General features: G+C 49.9%; 1 pseudogene; it reads right to left on the bottom strand.

Annotated features, from left to right (window-relative positions):
- Window positions 1-253: 253 nt before the first annotated feature.
- Window positions 254-2,191, bottom strand: LOC148000884 (polypeptide N-acetylgalactosaminyltransferase 12 pseudogene; annotated as a pseudogene).
- Between the last annotated feature and the right edge of the window lie 5,473 nt (window positions 2,192-7,664).

Here is a 7,664-nt window from a genome sequence, read left to right as displayed (position 1 = left end):
GAGAATAAAAGGCACCATGGGTAAAATGCACATCGTGCATTAAGCTTCCCAAATACCAAAGGCAGCATCTTAGGACGGCCCTTAGAAAACGGGATACTGGAAGACATTTTTAAAGTTTTCCAAATCTGTACAAATATAATTCACATTGTTGTGGAGTCCAACACATTCACAGATGACAACCACGTACTTTGTCCCTCTCACTGGGCACACAGCCCCCGGCCGCGGTGGGCTCCTTCCCTGACAAGGCCGTGCACTATGACATGCGCTCCTTGAAGAACCACCTCTGGCTGTCTGAGTTGCTACAGTCTCGCAAGTTCGGAGCAAAGGCAGAGTTGAACTCCTCCTCTGTGGCCTCCACACATTTCCTGCTCTGCTTGTAGACTAAGGTGCGGTCCTCCTGTAGGATGAACTCTTGATTCTCTGGAACGGTATCTTTCCAGAGACCCGTGATAAGGATCCTTCCCTTCCTCCACTGCTATTTCTTGCCGGGATGTACACTCGAAAAACTGGTTCTGACCCATCCCGGGGCAGAGGTACAAAAGGACCTGGTGGCCTTCCACACTGTTTTCACTGGGAGGATTATAGTCCAGGCAGTGCCCCCGTAGTCCTCTGTTCTCAAGCTCCCGAAGAAACCAGGCCTGTACTCTGGCACATGCAGTTCTGGGTACACTGTAGCCAGGAACCGCTTGAAGTCTTTACACTGGAGCTTGGGCTGAAGCTTCTTTCTCTCTGTCAGCTCCCCAGAGGGTTCCAGGCGGGCTGGGGATTTCGGTGGTGGTAGAGTTCTTTAAGTTCATCCGTCCACACTTCTGCAGCTTGGACACTGTTGGCTAGAGCCTTGCTGCGTGAATAGGGAGCTTGCTTAGGGAAGACGTGGCCCACGTGGGAGTAAGGGTGTGTTTCCAGAGAGTCACCACATTGCCAGATCCTAAAGGAGAATTCAAGGTTTTCTCGTTCCCAGACTTCCATTCCGGTATCATAAGACCCCAGGTATTCAAAATATCTCTTACTCATAACAAACAGTCCCCCAGCCATAGTTGGAGACCTGATAATGTCAATAGGAGTCCGCATCAACTTCCGCTCCCACCAAGGGACCACGTGCCACATGAATACTTGGCGCCTGTCAAAGCCACCAATCTGGGGCTCTCCGGAGTTGCCCAGGTACTCAGAGGTGTTCCAGTCAATGACATCGATAACCGGGCACACCACGGCCGACTCCTTCTCGTGGGTCCTCTGCAGCAGGGACTCCAGCCACCCCTCATGACAGTCACAGTGACAGTCCAGAAACCTCAGCACTTCGCCCCTGGCCGCAGAGGCTCCCAGTAGCTGGCTTGCACTAGGCCCTCTCTTGCTAGCACGGATCAGGCGCACCTTGGGCAGCCGTGACAGCTCTTGGCCAAGGGCTCCTTCAGGTGATCTCTGTCGCTGTAGTCATCTACCAGAATGACCTCCTCCAGCAGGATGTCAGGGGAAGTCTCGAGAACACTGTAAACTGTCCGAAGGAGTGTGGACAAGGCTTCATTATAAAATGCTATGACAACGGATGTCTTGGGCAGGTTATCATAATCATACCCGCAGGCCACGGAAGCGGGAACCTGGCATCCTGAAAAGGTGCTCAGACAAGCACAGGGCTCCGGGCTGCACTCCTACCTCCAGTGGCGCCAACCAGCTATGGGCCCTCAGCGCCACTCTACAACTAACTACCTGGTGGCTGGCTATGCTGCTTAGCCCAGCTAAGACGCGCACTCGCACCACCCGCCTCGCGGCTCACGCCCTACTTACCCTCTAGGCAAGGCCCACGCCCCTGCCTGTGCCCATGCCACCCCAGTCCACGCCCTACGGCTTCCAGCCCATGGAGTGTTGCTGAAGCACAAGGGGGTGGACGAGGGCGCGGAGACCCGCTACCACAAGTACGGGTACTAGCCCACCTCAGAAGATGTCCAGTGTTGGGAGAAAGCAAAGCCACCCGGGGTGACAGAGGATGGCAGCAGGGGTGCCCTCAAGGTCCCCTGCTCCCCCACCTACAACCCGCAGCTGGAGCCCTTTGACAAGTTTGCAGAGCGTGTTCCTGCCAGGCACAGAGGCTCCCAGGAGCCATCAGGGGAGCCCGCCAAAGGAGTGGACCCGGGGCGCTGGAGCTGGTGAGTGGCAGGATGGTGGACTGTGGGCGCCTGGTGCATTGGTTAGACATGGCGGGTCAGGGCGCCCTCCGCGGACGGTGCTGTTCTTCAGGTCCCGCGGCTGATGCAAGGCACTGCTGGGGCACTGCTTTGCCACCCAACTTGGTGCCACTCTGCTGCTCCTATGGGGAAAGGCCTGGCGGCCTCCTGCCCTGTCATGGGCGGGCACCTCCTGCAGGCAGCCTTTGCTGTGCTCTGAGGGATCTGGAGCTGGCCTCTTAGTGCAGGGCTCCCAGGGCTTCTTTGGGGTGAGCTGGGGCAGTTGTGTCAGCAGGCAGCAGCCCAGGCCAGCCTCTCCAGAGTGCACAGGTCCCTCTCCTACAAAGACATGGAGGCTGCTCTAGCCATGGTGGGCCCTCGGGCTCCTCCCAAGGAGCTGTATTCATTATTTGAGTGGGACAAACTGTATGGGTCCTGACACTGAGGGTGGCAGAGGAAGTCAACTATGCCTGGGGCGTGGGGGGACTGAGGTGGAGATGGCTTTGGCCAAAGGAGTGATGAATGTGGGGTGGGAGAAGAAAGGCTCTCCTGGTGGATTTGTTTTTAATGGAAGGAAAATGCCTGCAGATTGATGCCGTAAGCGCCGGTGGACTCAAGTTTTTCCTATTTATTGTGGACGGGAGGTTCGCCATCTCTGCTCAGCAGACCAGACACACCTGACGTGAGTTGGCATCCGGGCGTAAGGAACTCCTGCTCTCTCTCCTTAACCTCTGTCTCTTGTCCTCTGGACCATACCCTCCTTTCCCATTCTACTTTCTCAGTACTGGCCTAGTTTCCTCCTCAGGGTTTTGTCACTTACCCCTTCCTTTTCAGCTCCTCCTTCCCACGCCCATCTATCACCCTCTGCTTCTGTCTCTGACTCACCCTGTGTCTCCCTGACGCTGTGCTTTAACCCACCCTCCCTCATTGTTCTGACTAACACTGCAGAGACTCTTGGCAGAAGTTCTTTTGGCCTGGAGGCTGAGAAAGGTGGACCAGGTAGCCCCAGGCCTCCTCTGTACCCTACCCACCTGAAATCTTGGGGTCTTAGGGGTGGGACAAGGATAAAAACTACCCAAAGAAGGCTTTTGTTTTGCTCTTTGGTTTGTTCATTTTTTTTTTGAGGGGAAGTCCCAGAAATGCAGGTTGCTTAATAATTTAGGTCTCTTATTTTTGTAATATGTATTTTGTATTTGATGTGTTTTGTTTTATTTTGACAATTCAGGAAGAAACTGACCTCAGAAAGAGTGTTTGAGTTTGGCTGCTCTCCTATTACCCCAAGCCTTATCCCTGTGGAGTAGATTCTCCCAGACCAGAGAGGTTTGGGCTAATGAGGAAGACCAGACATGAGCCCGATACTGCTGTTCCAGGGATAGAAACAATGTATCTAAGAGCTTCCTCCCCAGGACTAGCTTGTGAGCAAGAGGTGAGGATGGGTCAGAGGCCCCAGAGGATGGGGCTTGCTGCTTTCTTGCCATTCTCCACCTTGGGCCCCAGTCCTCAGCTTCCAGTGGTCTGCAAACCTTCCAGAGAGTTGGGGTACTCTTGTCCATTTCCTGCCTTAGAGGTGACCCAGGCAGAAGGTTCTCAGGCTATGTGACTGAAAGTAGGTTCTGTCAGAGATGCTCAATAAAAAGCTAAGAGGATTTCCTCAGGCATGAATGTGATCTGGCCACAAGTCTGGCTGGGCAAACTATTGATTACTAGGACCCAGGCCACCTGTGACAAGGCAGAGCAGTGCCCTGGAAAGGTTTCTGTGTCTCTGTGTGGGGGTGTCTACTTGTCCCTGTGGAGTGCTGGGTCTGGCTAGACCTGGAGGGCCTGGAGGGGACTGGGTGTTTTCCTATGATTCTGGTCCAGAGCCCTTCTCTACAAACCACATCCCTCCTGCTCCTTCTCTTGACAAGGCTTCACCTCCTTGGCCCCTCAGGCCATTTCACAATCTTTGGTGCAAGAAAGGACCCCTCCCCCCATCTTTGTCCCACCTTAACCTCCCTGCTTTGCCCCTACAGCTCCTAGGTCCCTTCATTTTCTGGATGCTGAGGCTGCCATGAGAGACATGGCAGGGGCAGAGTGCTGAGGGCAGATGTGAGCAGAGGAGGGTGAACAGGGGAGTTGCTGTGTCCCCTTCATGTTTGTTCTCTGCAAGCCGCTCTCTGGAGCCAGCCAACCAAGTGCAGGACTGGATACCTCAAAGTAGCCTCGAGTGATGCTGCAGATGACCCTCCATGGGGCACAGAATAGGGGAATCTCTAAGATCTCGGGGTGGGGGTGGGGATACCAGGGCAGGGAAGTGAGGTTGGGAACCCAGCTGTCCTTTCAGGCAGCAGCATCACAAGGGGCTAGGTAAGAGATAATGGACCAGTACCTAAGGTCCCCACACTTGCTTTGCTGGGCTCTTTCTGTTTCCAGGTTTGGAAGCTTTTCACAAGAAGATAGTCCCCAGCGGCAGCACCTACCCCACGAGCATGGGGCAGGATGGCAGGGCAGAATGACAGGGCAGGTTGAGCCCTAGCAATGTTGGGGTCATAGCAAGGAATCCAGGGATAGAGCACAGGGGAGGGCACACTGGCCCTCCATCCCCTCTGCTAACATTGGTTTGGGATCCTCTCTCAGTTGTGACACATTTCTACCTCATTTTGCTGTATCTTGTACATCCTGTTTATCTCCTGTCTGATGATGCTCTGTAGTTATGGTCTGTCTGCCTCAGAAGAGACTGTATTTTAAAAGAAAATGTTATGCAGTACTAAAGATTAAGAAAAAGAAATAGAAACACAGAGAAAGATACAAAGAATCAAGAAAACCAAGAACCGGTTCTTTGAAAACCTCAGTAAGATAGAGAAACCTTTAGACAAACTAATTCAAAGTCCCAGCGATTGTATCCAAAGTAACACAATCTGTAATGAAAGGGGAAAAATACCAACAGAAAATGAGGAAACTAAAAAATCATGACTCACCAGAACTGGGAAATCCAGAAAAAATGTGAAATTATACACAGATACCATGTACAAAGTTAAGTCAAGTTCAGTTAAACTATGTAACCAGTTCCATAACATAAACTGTCGTCCTTTTAACCCTCCCAACAAAGTAGCCCTGCCCATAGGAGGCCTCTAAGTCTCTAATCTGGAGGGAGAGTGTACAAAACATTTTTGAGGCTTTACAGACAGATGATTTGGTTCCAATCATAGAACTTCTATATGTCTCCAAACATTTTCATCCATAGGATCATGAAAGAAATGTTACTGCAAAGTGTGTGTAACCACTCACCGTAGTCATGCAATCCCTTTCCAAGCTAATGAACCCTGCAGCATCAGGCTGGTCCACAAGTCACCTCAGAGAAAGGAGGCTCACACATCTGCTGCATTGCAGGCTCACTGCTGGCTCTGTGAGTTATGAAAACAGAGTTAAGCAAAGGATAAAAGGCTAGAACTTATATGCGCAGACATAATTTGAAAATAATCTGGATATGATAAAAAAAAGAAAAAAGGCTTGTAAGTGGACATGCCGGGTGGTACGCAACTTTAATCCCGGCACTCAGGAGACAAAAGCAGGTGGATCTCTGTGGGTCTGAGGATAGCCCAGTCTACACTGCAGGTTCCAAGAAAGCTAGGGCTACACATTGAGACCCCGTCTCAAAAATAGATAAATAAATAAGTAAATAAATAAATAAATAAATAAATAAATAGTGTATAGGACTGAGGAAAGGGGTCAACCAGTAAAGAACGTGCTTTGCTAGCACTAGGACCGGAGGTGGATTCGCAGAACTCATGTTGAAAACAACAAAAAACAAAATCAAAAACAAAAAGACAAAACTAAGAGAGGCAGTGAGTTCCCGAGGACTTTCTGGCCAGCAGTCTAGACTATGTGGCAAGTAAATTCTAAGCCAGCAGGAGACCATGTAGATGGCATCCCTAACGTGACACTCAAGGTTGTCCTCTCTCCTGCACACGAGTGTACCTGTGTGTGCGAGCGCACACACACACACACACACACACACACACACACACAGAGTAATGAAAACAATACTAAAAAGAAGAGAAATTTTCTGAGCCTTTAACAAAATGTTTCGTCTCCTGCAGCAGGCAGGAGAGAGTGTACCAATGGAGAACAGGACACAGGACTGCAGCCAGCATCAGCAGGATGAAAAGGAGGCCAACACTGGGAGCTCAGCCCACGCAGCATGAGAGATGGAGGGGGAGGGGAGGGCCAGAGCAGCTTTACCAGTGAGGGGGTGAGGCGTGTGAACCAGCAGAGGGCGACCAACCCAGGGGAGTTTAGGGAGACATCAACTGGAGCTCCCACTCCCCACCAGGACACTCATAGAGGTTTATCTCTCCTCCCAGGCACCCACCTTGGCTCCTTGGCAGACTCCACAAACTTCCTCCCAGAGAACAACAGGGTTTGATGAGCAATGTTAGGGTTACACCCTACATCATTATTTTACCATATCATCACTACTACATTTCAGAGAGTGCAGTATAATTTGTTATTGCTCAAATTAATGTAACATAGATGCTAGAGAAAATACAATGAACTGAGCAAGCCTGTGTGGCCCTCTCTGTGCCAGTAACCAGGAGAGCGTTCCTCATCTTATTCCCCTTTTCAGGTAACTTTACATATCTCAGACTGAGGCCATTTCTATATAGGAAAAAACACAATGTTTTGTGCAGAAACCATCAACTGCAGAAGTCACAGTGTAAGTTCTGCTTACTATTTAGAAGAAACCGAGAAGAAGAATTTCGATCACATGGGCAATAGGTATAATTTCCTGAATGAAACACCAATGGATTATGCTCTACGATCAAGAATCAACAAACGGGATCTCATAAAACTGCAGAGTTTCTGTAAGGCAAAGGACATTGTGATTAGGACAAAATGGCAACCAACATATTAGGAAAAGATTCTTTACCAATTTATTTGATACAGGGCTCATATCCAAAATCTATAAAGAACTCAACAAGTTAGACTGCAGAGAGCCAAAGAACCCTATTAAAAATGGGGTACAAAGCTAAACAAAGAATTCCCAGCTGAGGAATATCGAATTCCTGAGAAGCACCTAAAGAAATGCTCAACATCTTTAGTCTCAGGGAAATGCAAATCAAAAAAACCCTGAGTTCCACCTCACACCAGTCAGAATGGCTAAGACCAAAAACTCAGATGGCAACAGATGCTGGTGAGGATGTGGAGAAAGAGGACCACCCCTCCATTGCTGGTGGGATTCCAAACTGGTACAACCATTCTGAAAATCAGTTTGGAGGTTCCTCAGAAAATTGGACATTGCAGTGCCTGAGGACCCAGCTATATCACTCCTGGGCATATTCCCAAAAGATGCTCCAACATGCAAGAAGGACACGTGCTCCACTATGTTCACAGCAGCCTTATTTATAATAGCCAGAAGCTGGAAAGAACCCAGATCCCCTTCAACAGAGGAATAGATAAGGGAAATGTGGTACATCTACACAATGGACTACTACTCAGCTATCAAATACGATGACATCATGAAAC

The sequence above is a fragment of the Rattus norvegicus genome, chromosome 15 (assembly GCF_021556685.1).
Source record: "Rattus norvegicus strain SHRSP/BbbUtx chromosome 15, alternate assembly SHRSP_T2T, whole genome shotgun sequence".
Classification (NCBI taxonomy): Eukaryota; Metazoa; Chordata; class Mammalia; order Rodentia; family Muridae; genus Rattus; species Rattus norvegicus.
The sequence above is the reverse complement of the archived record's forward strand: the minus strand, read 5'-3'. Positions and strand labels throughout refer to the sequence as shown.